This window comes from Apium graveolens, chromosome 2 (assembly GCF_009905375.1).
Source record: "Apium graveolens cultivar Ventura chromosome 2, ASM990537v1, whole genome shotgun sequence".
Lineage (NCBI taxonomy): Eukaryota > Viridiplantae > Streptophyta > Magnoliopsida > Apiales > Apiaceae > Apium > Apium graveolens.
This window is the reverse complement of record NC_133648.1, coordinates 209,194,444-209,213,001: the sequence shown is the minus strand read 5'-3', so window position 1 is coordinate 209,213,001 and position 18,558 is coordinate 209,194,444. Positions and strand designations below refer to the sequence as shown.

Sequence of the window (18,558 nt, the reverse complement as noted above, 5' to 3'; positions counted from 1 at the left end):
GCATTTCCATTCTGGTGCAAATAAGGGAGTATTCAAAGATTAACAGCTAAACCTAAATTGCATTGGATAGAAAAATGAAGAAGAAACATGTGAAGAGCCTTTTTAATTGTATTTTACAGTTTTGTCTTCACTTGTAAACTTGGTGATATATAAACCAAGTAGAAGCTAGTAATTATATGTGAATTCTCAAGAACTGTGTAGAAAAATCCAGAGAGAAAATCATCTAGTTTGTACTAGGAAGCAACTATGATTTAATTCTTGAATCACAGATTTTCTAAATAACACATCTCTAGTGGAACAACAAATCCACCAGAAAAGTTTTTAAGTTCTTTGTGTTCTTTACATTTGTGTTTGAATATATATATGTCTGTATCAGCTTCAAGCCATTCACACACATTTGCTCACTAAAACACTTAGCCTTAGAAACTGCTCAAAACTTGAAAATTTTTTGAGATTTACATTCAACCCCCTTCTGTAAATCTCATTGTTAGTCCACTGGGAATAACAGTTAGAATTCCATGTTTTATTTCATATAAGTAACTTGATTTATAATCTCTTAGTTAATTCATTCTAGCATAATTACTTTAGATAATTAAACTCAATTTGATATTTGTCTTAGCAATGAATAATAATCATACATTGTTGCATAAATACACATTCTGAATTAAACCAATCTCTGTGGGAATGAACTAAACATAATCTTATACTACTTGTGACCGCGTACGCTTGCGTGTTTTTGTGCGAACAAGTTTTTGGCGCCGCTGCCTGGGATCGGTGTTGAATTTAGTTTATGTGCTTGTCATCAGTGGTCGTTAGAGTTCACTGACTCGGATTATTTCTCTTACCAATTTTACTTTTCTTGTGTGTTTCAGGTATTCGAGCGAGCGTGTATGCGAACACATTCTCAATCTTGTAAGGTCACACTAAAAGAAGTAGAAACAGAAGTGATCATTGCAATGGGAGAACCAGCAGCAGAAACGAAAGTATTGAAGGATTATTCTCAACCAAAAATCAATGACATTCAGTCTAGCCTTGTCTGACCAGCCATTGCAGCTAATACCTTTGAAATCAAACCTGGCACGATTCAAATGGTACATAATTCATTCCAGTTTGGGGGTGCTTCAACGGAAGATCCCAATATGCACATCAGGGATTTCATCGAGATTTGCGACATCTTCAAGTTCAACGGTGTTTCGGAAGATGTTGTGAAACTGATACTTTTCCCATTTTCTCTGAGGGATAAAGCTAAGAGCTGGTTACACTCTCTACCAACAGGTTCTAGAGTGACATGGGAGGATCTTGCTCAGAAATTTCTTACTAAATTCTTCCATATGGCAAAAACAGCTGCAATCAGGAATGTTCTTACTCAATTTGCACAGCAGTCGGAAGAATCTTTATGTGAAGCTTAGGAGCGCTACAAGGAGATGCTTAGGAAGTGTCCTCGTCATGGAATGCCTGATTGGATGGTAATCAATTATTTCTATAATGGGTTGGGAGCACAGTCGATGTAACGGCCTCAACCCCGGGGTCATGAGTTGACGTCATCAACAACAACAATATCAAACATGATATAATCCATTTCAATATTAAAACGTAAACACGACCCTTATACCAAGATCTTTTCCTAGGTTTAAGTATGACAGGTTACAATTATTACAAAACTAACTTATTACAACAATCCTGACAATACTATCTTAATAAAGCAACTCAACAGACCATCTTTGGTCTGAAACAACTACCTCAGAGGAGCTTGATACGGAAGGAACTGGAACCCTGGTCTGACTACGACGGAAGAGTCTCCTAGGCAACTGAAGTACATATATATACAAAACATTCTTCAAGAGTGAGCAATCAATTGCTCATCAGTACCACTATATGAATAACAAGTGGAACGATTTACAATAAAACAGTTATAGGAACAGAATTCATAACTTATTAGAAAATAAGTAAAACATGTATAAACTGGATATCAATACTAGCATGCTCTGTAAAACAACATCATCAGCCATGTGCTGTGTATAAATACCAGAGTCAAATTTTGGCATGCTATTTTCATTTACAAATCCACGGTTCCATTACAGGAACAACAAAACCATTTGTCCCGATCACGGGTTGTACCGATTAAATTCCTGAATAATTAAAATAACTATTCGATTAATCACCAAAAATTCATTCAAATTTTTCAGAAATAATTCAAATAAATATAATAATAAAACCGAATAATGTCATCACAAATCACTGCAGAAATCTGAAATTCGCAACAGCAAAGGAACAGGGAACCAAAGCTCAAGGACGTACAACACAGTGCCCACATATATACATACATACAAGTACATATATACACGAAAACAATCATGAGCAGAGGCCAAAAAGGAAATAGCCGAGACCAACCGGAATTCCGATGGCAGCAGCTTACCCAGAACACGACGGCAGGGCGACGACCGAAAGAAAGGGAAGAGAAGAAGCGTGGAAGCGAACTGAGGGGAAGAGAACAAGGACCAAGGGAGATAGAGAGGATTGATAGAGATGGTGAATGAATTAGAGAGGGGATGGGATCGAATGAGATGGACGGGGGGTAATTGTTGTTTATATTTTTATTTTATTTTTTGTCTCTACTAATCACTGCACTGCACGTATACACAGTTGATACCACAATAGTTTTATTACAAGCCACGTGTCCTCAACAGAACTGCAAGCCCGATTTGAATCAAATTCTTTGCATTTAATCGAACAAACATACAGGTAAACATATCCTGAAAAATTACCAAATAATTTTTAAAATTCTCGGACTAACTAAAACTAACAAAATAATTTTTTCATAAATTTTTAAAGCATTTCTGAAATGCGCATCATACCCGCATTTAATGATATAACGAACAAACGTGCGGGCGAATTTAATCCCAAAAATTTCTGAAATAATTTTAAAATTCTCGGAATATTCCAATCTTAATAAAAATATGAGTTTCGTAATTTTTGAAGTATTCAAAAATTTAATATTGAATTTACTCAAAAATACAATCAAAAAATCATTCAGGGCTAAATAATTGATGAAATATTGATTTGTAAATTTTATAAATTCGTAAAAATAATTATTGTAATCATAAAATCATAAAGATAATTTTAGAGATAATCCAAATATTTATGAAAATAAATCTTCAATAAAATCACTCTTAAAATAGAAACAAAACAACACAGCTAAAAAATTAATTATACAAATGATTCTCGTACACAAATAAGTCATACACAATTAATAATAAGGCAACACACAGCTGACAGAACCCATAAACATATTTTATTTACTCAATTATTCAGTAATTACATATTTATATAATATGAAAATATACGATTCGTTATATCCTGCCTCCCCTAAAAATATTATGTCCTCAGAATCTGATTTAACTAAACAAGTGAGGATATTTTTCAAGCATATCTGACTCTAACTCCCAAGTGGACTCTTCCACTCGAGAATTTCTCCAAATTTCTTTAACTATAGGAATAGACTTATATTCTAAGGACTCGCTCTTTACGATCTAGAATCTAGATTGATTCATACATATTGTCTTGGTTCAAATTAAGGATATATTCTTTTGACATAAAGACGTAAGGCACAGTATGAGTATGTTGCAACTGAGGCAATATCGCTAACTCATTGGCAACTTAACCTGTTTTCTCAATACTTCAAACAGTCCGATATATCTAGGACACAATTTGCCTTTCTGTCCAATCCTTTTCGAGGTGACATTTCCAACAATACCAACAATCTTATTTCTCTATCCATATCTTCTCAATACAAGTCCGCGCTCTTTCTTTGTTTATCACAAGTTGTTATTAACCTTATCCAGATCAATATCACTATGCCCTAGGTTTGCTGAACTAATTTAGGGCCTCCTAACTTCTTTTCTCCCACTTCATCTCAATAAAGCAGGGCATATACTTTCGTCCATCCAAGGCTTCGTAGGGTGGAAATCATATATTAGCATGATAACCATTATTATAGGAAACTCCATCAATGGAAAAGGATCATCCCATTTTCCCTTAAAATTTAAAACACAAATCCTCAACATATCTGTTATCGTTTAAGTTGTTATTTCACTTTGACCATCTATCTGATGATGACATAAGGTTTTGATCTTCTACTTATTTCCCTAATATTCCTGATCACCAAAAGTCCTGCTCCAATTCTGGTACATCTTAGTGTTTACCGGGTGGATAGAAAACTTGGAGTTATGGTCTTCTCATAAAATTTCATTCTTCAGCTCCATCATATTAGGAATCCATATTCTCGAGGAAAACCTAATCATACCTTTGTTTTCCTTTTAAGTAAAAATTTCCTTTTTTAGTTAAACTCTTTAATCCATGATTAATGGCCTCTGCTTGACACTTCTTGATTCCTTTCATCAATTCTGACTGAAAAGTGATCTCATACAATTTGCTCCCTATTACCTCCTGGAACTCGAACTTCAATCTATAACTTCTTCCATTACCTTGCTGATTCTTCGGCAATCCTAAGGGTATTCAATCTTTCTTTTTTACCCAAGGCATCTGTCACTAAATGGACCTTTTCTGGGTGGTAATTTATAGAACATTCGTAGTCAATTCCGACCCGAATTTATACGTTGAAAACTTAGAATACAGTTGCTGCCTTCTTACCATTCACAAAGAAATCTTCAGGTGTTCGACTTGGTATTCCTTAGTCCTTGAATGAACGAAAATGTTATCAATAAATACAATTACAACTTATCCAAGTACTCCTTATACATTATGTCCCTTAAATCCTTATAGGCGACTGGTGCATTCGCTAACCCACATAACATTACCTAAATCTTGTAATGTCCAAATCTTATTCTAAACACAGTCTTTAATGTGAGCTCAGGATTGATCTTAAGTCATCCTTCGAAGAACAACACGTTCCTTTCATTGGGTCACATCCGTAATCAATTCTAGGTAGGGGTTGCTTAATCTTAATCGTCAACTTATTAAACTTCCGTTAATCGGTACATAATCTTATACTTTCATTCTTCCATTCCACTGGTGCACCCCATGAGGACATAGTTGGTATAATAACTCTCATAACCAATAACTCCTGCAGTTGCCTAACAAATTCTTTCATTCCCGCTGACCATCCAATAAGGAGCTTTTGACACTGATTTGGCTCTGGGTACTAAGTCAATAAAAACTCAATCTCATGATCTGCTGACAGTTCTAGTAGCTCGTGTGAAAAGTAGTTCGGGAATTCCCTGGCTATTGGAATCTTGTCCAGATTAGGTGCTTTCTTCTCAATGTCTACTATGTGGGCTAAACAAGCCTCACATCCTTGTCTATACAGTCTTTTTACCTTCAATATCTCAAGGAATTCTTTCTCCTGCCTTTGTCCTTGATAATTTACCCTGATATTATCCTCTGTAAATGTCATAATCTTCTTTGTCTTACAGTCAACATTTATCTTATATTGGGAACACCAATCCATTCCTAAAATCACATTGAACTCTCCTAGATCTAACGGTATCAGGTGACTTAAGACAGAGTTGACTCACTGAAACTCTATACTGATTGGCCACTTCTATGAACAAGGGCTCGGCTAAGTCGCCCAACATCAAATTCATTTTGTTCATATATTTCTTTGATATAAAAGACTTAGACGCTCCTAAATCAAATAAAATGTTAACAGGTACGGAGTTGAGGGAAAACGCACATGCAACTACGTCTGAGTTCTAAGCGTTGGATCTCTTGGTCGTTTTGGAGGTTCTGGCTCTGGCTGTGCTGGAGGCGGGTCTTTGAGATACAGTACCTTGAGTAGCCATTCCACAGTTCCTCGCAATATGTCCAACTTTCCCACAATTATAACAAGTAACTCCTGGATTTTATGGCTTGCATTCTGATGCATAATGACCCTTATGACCACACTTGAAACATTGAACATCCTTTTTGCACGAACTACTTGGTCTCCTGCCACATGACTTACAATCCACTGTTGACTTCACTGACTGGGCTGGAGTGGAAATAATTGAAGTAGCACTAGACCTAGCCTGTGAGAAACTTTATCTCCTAAATCTTTTATTCCTGTCTCAGCCAAACCGTTTCTGAAACTTCCGACTGGATTCTCCTTGATCCGCTTTATCGATAATACCATCAGACTTCCTCTTCTTATCACCCTTCTCCTTGATGGCCAACTTCTGATCACTCTCAATTACTAGAGTGACCTAAACTACGGAAGGATATGTCTTGAGTTGCAATGCCACAACTCCACTGCGAATTTTAGCCTTCAACCCTTGTTGAAACCTCCTTTCCTTCTGGGTCTCCGTACTTACATACTCATGAACTAATCGGGCCAATTTTGTAAACTTGGCCTCATACTCCAACACACTTCTTTCACCTTGTTTCAATTCTAAAAACTCGACTTCCAACTAATTTCACAGACAATCTGGAAAATACTTCTCCAGGAACAATTCTGTAAATCTCGTCCAAGAAACAGGGCCTTCTCTTTCCAATGCACGAGTGGATTCCCACCAATAATTTGATCCATCCTTAAGAAAATAGCTCGCATAATCTATCTTAAGATCATCACTTACTTGAGTGAGGGTAAAAGCCTTTTTCATTTCCTTTAATCAATTTCTGGCAGCAACAGGGTCCACTTCGCCCTTAAACTCTGGGGGCTTAACAGACTGGAAGGATTTGAAACTAGTAGTTTGGTTTGGCACTCTTTGCCGATGTTGTTGCTGCTGAATCTGTTGGATTAACTGCAATTGTTGTTGTTGGAATTTCATTTATAGTTGGACCCTCAGCAAAACTACTACTATTTTCTTTATACTGGGTAGCTTTCTTGGATGGCATTTTCTTGAAATATAGCAGGGAATTTATTCAAAAACATAATAAGAATATAACAGAAAATATCACCATTTAAACAGTGCACTTATAGTAGGAAAATGTTGCCCGATCCGAAATACCCATGTCCTTATCATTAGGATACATCTATAAAAGATATCTAGATTAACAACACTAGCAACAATAGAAATAATGACAGTAGCAGAATCGACAACAGTGCAGGAGAACTGGAATATAAAGATACTGGACAATATAGTATAGCTTCTCAATATAACAAGAACTGATTAACGTCCCTTCACTACTTAAGTGGAATACTAACTAATCCGATATACCGCACAACTGGGCTGGTTATATCAGCCACCAACTACAAAAAGCATCTAGTAAATCGAGTCAAACTTAGAGAACTCTGGACTCTGCTGAGCCCACCCATCCAAGTTTCAACCAACCATTCCTCCGCTGAGTTAACTCTCCAAAAGCTGCAACCTTCGCTATTGGATCCTAAATCATCTATGTTATCATCATTTCTGAAGTAGAAACCGGATATAAAACTTCTATTCCTCCTAACAGTCAACTTTTGTTTACTTTCAATATTCAAGACTGTCTAACTACAAAGGTTACTGACGAATTCATTGCCATAGAATATCTAATGGAATTTTGAAATCAAGGAATCAATTATAAAGGGAGGAAAAGTGAAGAAGATATAGATATGATCGAGAGCAACCATACAAGTACATAAGATGACCAGTTAGTACCATACAGTTTACAACACATAATTCGGTGGCGTCCCACCTGACCCTTTGTCACACAGACTAATAGTCAAATCATAAGCATTGTATGTCCCGATCAACTGATAGAATCACCGAGGAAAGTGAAAATATTTAGATGGAAAATTCACAGATAGGAAAGGGAAATTCGATTTATGATAAAATCAACAGAACCCTAAGTTGCTTAATTCGAGCTTTAACTTTCTTATAGGAAAACAAGCAACTTATTAGGAAATAGACAATCATTTTGGGAAACAAAATGTGTCTCAAGAAACGTGTATAAGTCTTTAAGATATAACAACAGTATTGATCCACATACTCCACAAAATTTGGCTGTCATGGCAGCCACCGACTACTGTCATAACATACTATCTGAACTCATCGAGGTCGCACACTCGGTCCAGCAACATTACTTGACATAGAAGATATGATAATTAAGAATAACATTGGTGTCTCTTCAGCCGACACATCAAGGGTCCACTCAGAAGTTGATCTCTCGCGATCAGACTCGTTTTCTCGAAAGGGGAACTAGAAACCTCCATCGAACATAACCAATAATACATATACGAAGGAGACGTACTATAAGCTACGGCAGTTCCAGCCAATCGTCAATAAACATCACAGTTATGTCTTCGAACCCTCAACTAAACTTATAGAATCGCTCCTCTGATTGAGTTGTTGACTCACACCTTTATATAAACTCTTCTACACTCTTTTGACTCTATTTCTAACCTAAATCAGGGACTTAAACCTGTAGCTTTGATACCAACTGTGACGGCCTCAACCCCGGGGTCAGGAGTTGATGTCATCAACAATAACAATATCAAACATGATATGATTCATTTCAATGTTAAAACATAAACACAACCCCTATACCAAGATCTTTTCCCAGGTTTAAGTATGACTTAGGTTACAATTACTACAAAACCAACTTATTACAACAATCCTGACAATACTATCTTAATACAGCAACTCAACAGACCATCTTTGGTCTTTCACAACTACCTCAGAGGAGCATGATACGGAAGGAACTGGAACCATGGCTTGACTACGAAGGAAGAGTATCCTAGGCATCTGCATTACATATATATACAAAACATTCTGTAAGGGTGAGCAATCAATTGATGAGCAGTACAACTATATGAATAACAAGTAAAATAATTTATAATAAAACAGTTATAGGAACAGAATTCATAACTTTTTAGAAAATAAGTAAGACATGTATAAACTGGATATCAACACTAGCGTGCTCTGTAAAACAACATCATCAGTCGTGTGTTATGTATAAATACCGTAGTCAAATTTTAGCATGCTATTTTCATTTACGAAACCACTGTTCCATTATAGGAACCAGAAAACCATCTGTCCCATTACGGGGACCACAAAACCATTTGTTCCGTTACTGGAACCACAAACCATAATCAGATATATATTTGGATGAATCCTAGGGACAGCTGATCAGTCTATCCTACCACAAACCTGTTCCAGAACTCAGAGACTAGCTAGGTCTCTGTCATGCTGGACTAAGCGGTTCAAATAACGCATGCAACCGACTTAGCCAGTTATGCAAACCCATTGGGCCATTACGGGCCTCTTACATAAACCATCCAATATCTGATCCGTTTTATCCAGTTTCCAAAATCACTTATACCTATCTCTTTTAAAACAATTTTGTCACAGCACACTATTAAAAACCTTTTTCCATTTTAAATCACATTTTAGAGATAGGTACTTTCAGAAGTTACTTCTCCCCAAATACATATTTTAAACAATATTTTCAAATACAGGGGATACGTAACTTAAAACATTTTGGTTCATGTTCAAAAATAAAACAACATTTTGCATATAAACTTAACTATAAGAGTATGGTCATGGGTACTTGCCTTGAACCGATTTGGACGCTCGACTTTATCGTTTAACTATTAGACTATTCTGGATCCGACTTCAACACTCAGGCCCTTCGATTGGAACCTTGCTGAGCTGGTCGACTGATCACTAGAATATCTTTTAGTCCGACGACAACTCTCAGGTTTTCCGACTAGCACCGACAATGTGGAAATACCCTACGTTAGACGACTAGTTATGCTTGACATATCCTCGGTAACACTTCTACCCAAACGATAACAGTTCCCGACTCGTATGTATTCACATTACCATAATACACATAACAGATAAGGTCCATATACTCAAAACTCGGTTCAACATTCTTTTTCAGTAATTACGTATACCCGTCATTTCATAAAATAAGGGTGTGACTTCTTTATAAAATGTTTTATCGCAATACGTAAGTACATTTCACAAAGTATTTAAAATTTATATAGTTACATACGTTCGATTAGTAGTCCCGATAATCACAAGGTACGTCCCCGTATTTTTTAATTTAATTTTCTGAAAGTTGGACAGCGTCTACTGTGTTTATCGGCCTACCGGTCGAAACATAAATCGACGTCTCAACAAAAAACAATCACAATTTAAACCAAATCAATTACGCAATTCATAATCCAGTTTATTTACCCAACTTCGATATAATATAACAAATTTTTAATTCCGAGAAATTAATTTTACACACTAATATTATTTTATTATTTTAATAATTTTAGGACTCAGATTATATCATCACGGTCCATCGTCAGCTCATCGAAATTCATCGCTGATGGTGGTAAAACCCGAAGGTACCCTATTCGGGTTTCCGGTCACGGTTCTACAGATTAAATTCCTGAATAATTAAAATAACTATTTGATTAATCACCAAAAATTCATTCGAATTTTTAAGAAATAATTCGAATAAATAAAATAATAACAACCGAATAATTTCATCACAAATCACCGCAGAAATCTGAAATTCGTAACAGCAAAGAAACAGGGAACCGAAGCACAAGGACGCACAACACCGTACCCACACATATAGATACATGCAAGTACATATGTACACGAATACAAGCATGAGCAGAGGCCAAAAAGGAAATAGCCGAGACCAACCGGAATTCCGGCGGCGACGGCTTACCGGGAACACGGCGGTAGGGCGACGACTGGAAGAAAGGGAAGAGAAGAAGCGGGGAAGCGAAGTGAGGGGAAGAGAACAGGGACAAAGGGAGATAGAGAGGATTGATAGAGATGGTGAATGAATTAGGGAGAGGGGTGGGATCGAATGAGATGGACGAGGGGTAATCGTTGTTTATATTTTTATTTTATTTTTGTCTCTACTAATCACTGCACTGCACGTATACACAGTTGATACCACAATAGTTTTATTACAAGCCACGTGTCCTTAACAGAACTGCAAGCCAGATTTGAATTGAATTATTTTCATTTAATCGAACAAACGTACAGGTAAACGTATCCCGAAAAATTACCAAATAATTTCTAAAATTCTCTGACTAACTAAAATTAACAAAATAAATTTTTCGTAAATTTTTAAAGCATTTCTGAAATGCGCATCATACCCGTATTTAACGATATAATGAACAAACGTGTGGGTGAATTTAATCCCAAAAAATTTCCGAAATAATTTTAAAGTTCTCGGAATATTCCAAACTTAATAAAATATGAGTTTCATAAATTTTGAAGTATTCTGGAATTTAATACTGAATTTACTCATAAATACAATCAGAAAATCATTCAGGGCTAAATAATTGATGAAATATTGATTTCTAAATTTTATGAATTCCCAAAAATAATTATTGTAATCATAAAACCATTAAGATAATTTTAGAGATAATCCAAATATTTATGTAAATAAATCTTTAATAAAATCACTCTTAAAAAAGATCAAAACAATACAGCTCAAAATTTAATTATATAAATGATTCCCGTACACAAATAAGTCACACACAATTAATAATAAGGCAACACACAACTGACAGAACTCATACACATATTTTATTTACTCAATTATTCAATAATTACATATTTAAATAATACAAAAACATACTAGTCGTTATAGTCGAGACCCATGCTAGATGCAGCATTAGGTGGAGCCTTGTGGGCTAAGAGCTATGAGGAAGCTTATGAGCTAATTGAAATTATGGCTGCTAATGAATATCAAAACCCAACTCAGATACTGCTATAAGTAAATGTAGCAGGAACTCTGGAGGTGGATACAACTACGGCTATAGCTGCTCAGCTAAAGGCGTTGACTATGAAAGTAGATTCTCTGGCTAACTATAGAGTTCATCAGATAGCAAGTGTTTGTGAGCTTTGTGCAGGAGCACATGCGACGGATCAATGTTTTATATCTAGTGAGTCGGCACAATTTGTAAGCAATTTTTAGAGACCACAACAACCAGTTCCTGCCACTTATCATCCTAATAACAGAAACCATCATAATTTTAGCCGGAGCAACAATCAGAGTGGTATGCAACATCCACAACAGCCTTATCAGCAGTTTGGAGCCAAGTCATTCAACCCTCCTAGTTTTCAATAACATTATGCACCAAGGCAACAATTTCAGCCACCAGTTATGCAACAACATTCTCATGGAAGCGTCCGTCAATCTGCTAATGAAAATTCTGAATTGGAAGAATTGAGGCTAATGTGTAAAAGCCAAGCGGTTTCGATCAAAACTTTGGAGAATCAAATAGGACAAATTGTTAATGCACTGCTGAATCGACCACAAGGAACTCTTTCTAGTGATGCGGAAGCTAACCCAGGAAAGAGGGAAGTTAAAGAACATTTGAAAGCAATCACTTTGAGGTCTGGAAAGGTCGCTAACCATCAAAATTCAGAATTTGAAAATTTTCGGCAGAAGCCAAGCGCGCCCATGCTCCATACAGGCTCGTCTGCGCCTTCCCCTTTACCAGAAATTGTAAATATTGATAATACAGCTGATCAGAAGGATGGAGAAGCGGAACCGAAGAAAAATTCTGTTAAACACACTATTCCTGAGCAGAATACTGGAGACAAACAGGTCTATCCGCCTCCTCCATATACTAAAAGACTTCAGGAGCGGAAGTTCGACAAGAAATTTTCCAAGTTTTTGGAGGTTTTCAAGAAATTGCATATTAACATACCTTTTGCGGAAGCTCTAGAGCAGATGCCGAGCTATGCTAAGTTTATGAAGGGTATTCTATCTCGGAATTTGAAGCTTGAGGAGTTGGAAACCGTTGCTCTAAAGGAAGAGTGCAGTGCGGTGCTGCAACAGAAACTGCCTCCTAAACTTAAAGATCCAGGAAGCTTCACGATACCATGCACCATTGGCGAGTTATTATTCGACAATTGTTTGTGTGACTTGTGGGATAGCATCAATCTGATGCCATTGTCTGTCTTCAAGAAACTTGGTCTGCCTGATCCAAAACCTACAAACATGTCCTTACAACTAGCTGATCGGTCCATCACTTATCCACGAGGTATAGTGGGGGATGTATTGGTTAAGGTGGATAAAATCGTCTTCCCTGCTAATTTTGTCATCATATACTTTGAGGAGGATAAAAAGATTCCTATTATCTTGGGAAGACCATTCTTAGCTAGAGGCCGAACTTTGATCGATGCGCAAAAGGGAGAACTTACAATGAGGGTTCAGGATCAGGATGTCACTTTTAATGTCTTCAACGCAATGAAATTCCCCACAGATGAAGAAGAGTGCTATAAAGTAGAGCTGGTCGACTTTGTAGTAAATTCGGAGCTTAATCAATTGTTAAGGTCAGATACCTTAAAGATAGCCTTAATAGGGGAATCTGATAGTGAAGAAGAAGGGGCAGAGCAACTTCAGTTTTTGAATGCATCTCCGTGGAAGAGGAAGTTGGATTTGCCATTCGAGTCTCTTGGATTAGCAGAGCTGAAATATTCTCAAGAGCGTCTTAAACCATCTATTGAAGAATCTCCCTCACTTGAGCTCAAACCACTTCCTAATCACTTGAGGTATACTTTTTTAGGTGATGCATCTACTTTACCTGTTACTATTATATCTGACCTTTCATGTAGTGATGAAGACAATCTCTTGTGAATTCTGAGAGATTTTAAATTAGCAATCGGGTGGACTATAGCAAGATATCAAGGGAATCGACCCTTCATATTGTATGCATAAAAATTCTGATTGAAGAAGGAGGTAAACCTACCATTGAACATCAGAGAAGATTCATTCCTATCATGAAACAGGTGGTGAAGAAAGAAATTCTTAAATGGCTGGATGCAGGGATCATTTATCCTATTTTAGACAGTTCATGGGTGATCACGGTGCAGTGTGTGCCTAAGAAAGGATGCATTACAGTTGTGGCTAATGAGAAGAATGAGCTCATCCCTACTCGGAAAGTCACAGGGTGGAGAGTATGCATGGATTATCGAAAGCTATAAATAAATCCACCAAAAAGGATCATCTTCCGCTTCCATTCATCGATCAAATGCTTGACTGGTTGGCTGGTCATGAGTATTATTGCCTTCTGGATGGGTACTCAAGCTATAATCAGATTTGCATTTCCCTAGAAGATCAGGTGAAGACCACTTTTACTTGTCCTTTTGGCACTTTTTCTTTCCGTTGAGTTTCTTTCGGGCTCTGTGGAGCACCTGCTACTTTTTAGAGATGCATGATGGCCATATTCTCTAACATGATTAGTATTAATATAGAGGTTTTCATGGATGACTTTTCTGTTTTTGGGTCTTCTTATGATGAGTGTTTGCATAATCTGGGCTTGGTGCTGAAAAGGTGCGTTGAGACCAATTTGGTGCTTAACTGGGAAAAATGTTACTTCATGGTGCAACAGGGTATCATTCTTGGTTATAAGGAATCTAGAAAAGGGCTGGAAGTGGATAAGGCGAAGGTGGGGGTTATTGAAAATCTTCTTCCACCATTCTTAGTTAAAGGAATCCGCAATTTTCTTGGTCATACGGGTTTTTATCGGCGATTCATTAAAGACTTCTTCAAAATTTCTAAACCCTTGTGCAATTTGTTGGGGAAGGATGTTCCCTTAAAGTTTGATAAAGAATGTTTAGCTGCTTTCGAGACTTTAAAAAAGAGTTTGACTATAGCACCTATTATTACTGCACTTGATTGGAATAATCCCTTAGAGATAATGTGTGATGCTAGCGACTTTGCAGTTGGGGTTGTTCTTGGTCAGAGAAAGAAGAACATTTTCCATGTGGTTTACTACGCTAGTAAAACCTTTAATGGTGCTCAACTGAATTACACTACTACGGATAAGGAGCTTTTGGCAATTGTCTATGGGTTCGAGAAATTCAGATCTTACTTGCTTGGGATAAAGTGATGGTTTACACTAATTATGCTGCTATTAGACATCTGGTCTCGAAGAAAGACTCAAAACCTCGAACGATTCGATGGATTCTCTTGATTCAGGAATTTGAGTTGGAAATTAAAGACAGGAAAGGTACAGAAAACCAGGTAGCGGATCATCTAACATATTTGGAAGATCAAGGTAAAGCTTCACAAGATAACATGTTAATTAATAAAACTTTTCCTGATGAGCAACTTTTTGGGGTGCAAGAAGAAGAACTATGGTTTACAGATATTGTGAATTATCTTGTGAGTAATGTTATTCCCTCAGAATTTTCTTATGCTCAGAGGAAGAAGTTTTTACATAAAGTGAAGTGGTATCGATGGGACGAGCCGTTCTTGTTCAGACAGGAGGCGGATCAGATAATCAGGAGGTGCATTCTGTATAGTGAAATAGGGGGAATTTTGTGATATTATCACGCCACTGCATATGGTGGCCATTATGGTGGAGAGAAGACAGCTGCTCGTATCCTTCAGGCGGAATTTTTCTGGCCAAATTTGTTAAAAGATGCTCATCAGTTCATGTTGAGATGTGATCGCTGTCAACGGGTTGGAAATATGTCCAAGAGAGACGAGATGCCTCTTAATGTGCTTCTGGAAGTTGAGATTTTCGATTTGTGGGGAAAAGACTTCATGGGACCATTTATCTCGTCGTGCAACAATCAATATATTTTTTCGGCGGTGGATTATGTGTCTAAATGGGTTGATAATAAAGCTTTGCCAACCAACGATGCTAAGGTGATGATAAACTTTCTTTATAAGCACATATTCACACGTTTCGGTACTCCAAGGGTAATAATCAGTGACGAGGGATCGCATTTCTGTAATCAAAAATTTACTAGCATTGATGGAAAGGTAACGTGTAAATCATCGTGTTGCCACAACTTATCATCCTCAAACTAATGCACAGGCTGAAGTCTCTAATTGAGAGATCAAGAGAATCTTGGAGAAGGTTGTGAGTTCGTTAAGAAAGGATTGGTCATTGAAGCTAGATGAAGCTGTGTGGGCCTACAGAACGACATTCAAGACTCATTTAGGAATGTCCCCTTTCCAGTTGGTGTATGGTATGGCGTGTCAACTGCCTGCTGAGTTAGAACATAAAGTCACTGGGCTTTGAAAAAGCTAAATCTTGACATATCGGCAGCTGAAGAAAAGAGAATGCTTCAAATTAATGAACTCGATGAGTTTCATCTACAGGCTTATGAGAACAACAAGTTATACAAGAAGAAGGTCAAGAGATGCTATGATAGGAGGTTAGCGCACAAGTCGTCTGTGCCTGGTCAGCAAATCCTACTTTTCAAACTCTCGTCTCATACTTTTTCCAGGAAAGCTTAAGTCAAGGTGGTCAGGTCCGTTCATAGTCAAGACTATGTTTCCACATAGCGCAGTGGAGATTTTTGATAAGCATCCGGACCAAGCATTCAAGGTTAATGGTCAGAGTTTAAAGCATTACTATGGTGATATGGCAAACCGCGAGGCGGTGACCGCCATTCTTGCTATGGCTTGAATTCGAAGTTTCACTTCAAGCTAAAAACGTAAAACAAGCGCTTCGTGGGAGGCAACCCACGCATTCTGAAGTACGCGCCCGCGCTTGCTCTCTGAAAAGAAGACGAAGAAGAAAATAGAAAAATTCAAAAATAAAACCCCCCAATCCTACTCGAATTTTACCTTAACCCTACCCATTATTCTACAGCCTTTATTACTCAACCCCTTTATATATTTGTAACACCCCCAAATCCGGGGTCGGGGATCCGGGTTGTCACGAGTTCCATTTCCCTTAATAACACCCAATCTTAATAAATATTCAACTACTCTGTACTGTGACCCCACAATAAACACACACACCACAAGTTATAGTCTCAGAGATGAATATCCAAAAATAATCACAGGTCGTTTTATTCCACCAATTATATGCCAATACACCTTAAACAGGTTTCTGAATAAATTTACCTTTCTTTGCCATTATTACAATTGATAAAGATACATAAGTCTGGTACATCAAAAGTTGAAAGCCTAGCCTATTGGTAGCTCCTACCTGAGCTACAGCGACATCAATGCCTATAGGAAACTGCGGAACGTTTTTTAATCGCTTGCGAATCGGGAGCTTGGTCATGTTCATCTTTTCTATCTGTTGTTGTGTGATGAAAGAAGAAAGCAAGGGTGAGCAACAAGCCCACCAAAATAATATGTATAATGATTAACAATATATGAGCCTTCTCATAGTACTCATGAAAGTCTTGGTCAAAAGAAATGAACCAAGTTTGACCTCTTAATGCGACGAAGTCGCAAAATATTAAGTATATATACTTATATACTTTTCAAAATCTTTGAAATCCTCTGCCATGTATAATATACATAGAGTTCCAGTTTATAACTATATAAAAATATCGTTGCAAGGTGATCTCATATATCTAACCTTGTCTCAACGTTTTTCTGAAAATCTTTGACATGCACAAGATAATCATTTACTAGATATAAGTTTAAAAGATGAAGTTACAAGATACTCCAATATACTTATATCTTTTCTGAATACTACTTGAACTACCACCGTTCAATGTATAAATAGTTCATCCCATAGATTAAGCTACAAGACCAAACTTGTATAGAATTAATCTTTAAAATATCATCAAAATAAAATGAAGTTATGAGATACTTCATTTGATGCACACATTATTTTGAAAAGTTGACCCTGCCAACACTCAACAATCGCCCAACCGTAGCCTTTCTATCGAAGTGCTCTGGGTAGTGTTGCAGAAATATCCAATTGGATGATGAACTCATTACGGGAGTTTGCCGCGCCAGGAAGACCACTTACGATGATCAGTCGTAGTAGTACAACCCCACCATTTTCTACATGTAGAGGAGAACCTGTCGGATTTACTTGTCAACCGAACACTGGACTCCTAAGGAATGGACCGTCTTAGCGGAACTTCCAGGCCATTTTGGGCCAATATAATAAGGCTGGGCCGGCGCCACTCGACCACTTACGCCACTCCTAGTTCAGATGAAATCCATGACTCTGAAACGTAAAGCTCGTTCCCCCTTTCCCAAAGTAGAAACTTGTTGATACGGCTCCACCAAGAAGTCTTATCTAGTTGGAAAGGAGAACTCACCGATATTTCCCAGGCGATGCCTGTTAATGGATTAACTTGTTCCAAGAATTTTACTTCCCGAGTGTTGGGTAAGTAATCAATTCATTTATCAAAACAGCAACCTTGTTGCGAATATAAAATACATCACAGAGCCGGATCCCTTAGATTTTTGAGCGAGTATTCAAGTCCCCTTCAAAAAGGAAGATCTTAAATTTGAAAACAAGTTTTGGGATCCGCTCTAACCTTTAAAAATCATTTTGAAGACTCGAAAACACTTTAAAGAGTGTTTGGAGTAATGCTGATTTAATAAAGTAAATCAGTCCCGATATATTAGAAAATATCTGAATATTATTATTTAAATAATATTCTCATAAAGATAATCCTTATAAAAATATTCGAAGTAGAAGTTGTAAAACTTATACTTGAAATGAGTATTAAATAACCAAAGATATACTTATACGAAAGTACTATCTTTATTTGAATAATCAAAAAAATAAGTTTGATTATCGACACCTTATTCTTTAATAAAATAAAGAATATATTTCAGTAAATAATCAGAGTCATAGGTCCTCAAATGAATATTCAAATAATATTCAACTAATAAAATAAGCTGAGTCATAAGCCCTCGAATGAATATTCGAAATAATATTCAATAATT

At 36.9% G+C, this 18,558-nt stretch overlaps 1 non-coding gene across 1 annotated transcript; it reads right to left on the bottom strand.

Moving 5' to 3' along the window:
- Positions 1-1,346: 1,346 nt before the first annotated feature.
- LOC141710177 (small nucleolar RNA R71) lies at positions 1,347-1,453 on the bottom strand. Its single transcript, XR_012570709.1, has one exon. It is a non-coding gene; the product is annotated as a small nucleolar RNA R71 (small nucleolar RNA).
- Between the last annotated feature and the right edge of the window lie 17,105 nt (positions 1,454-18,558).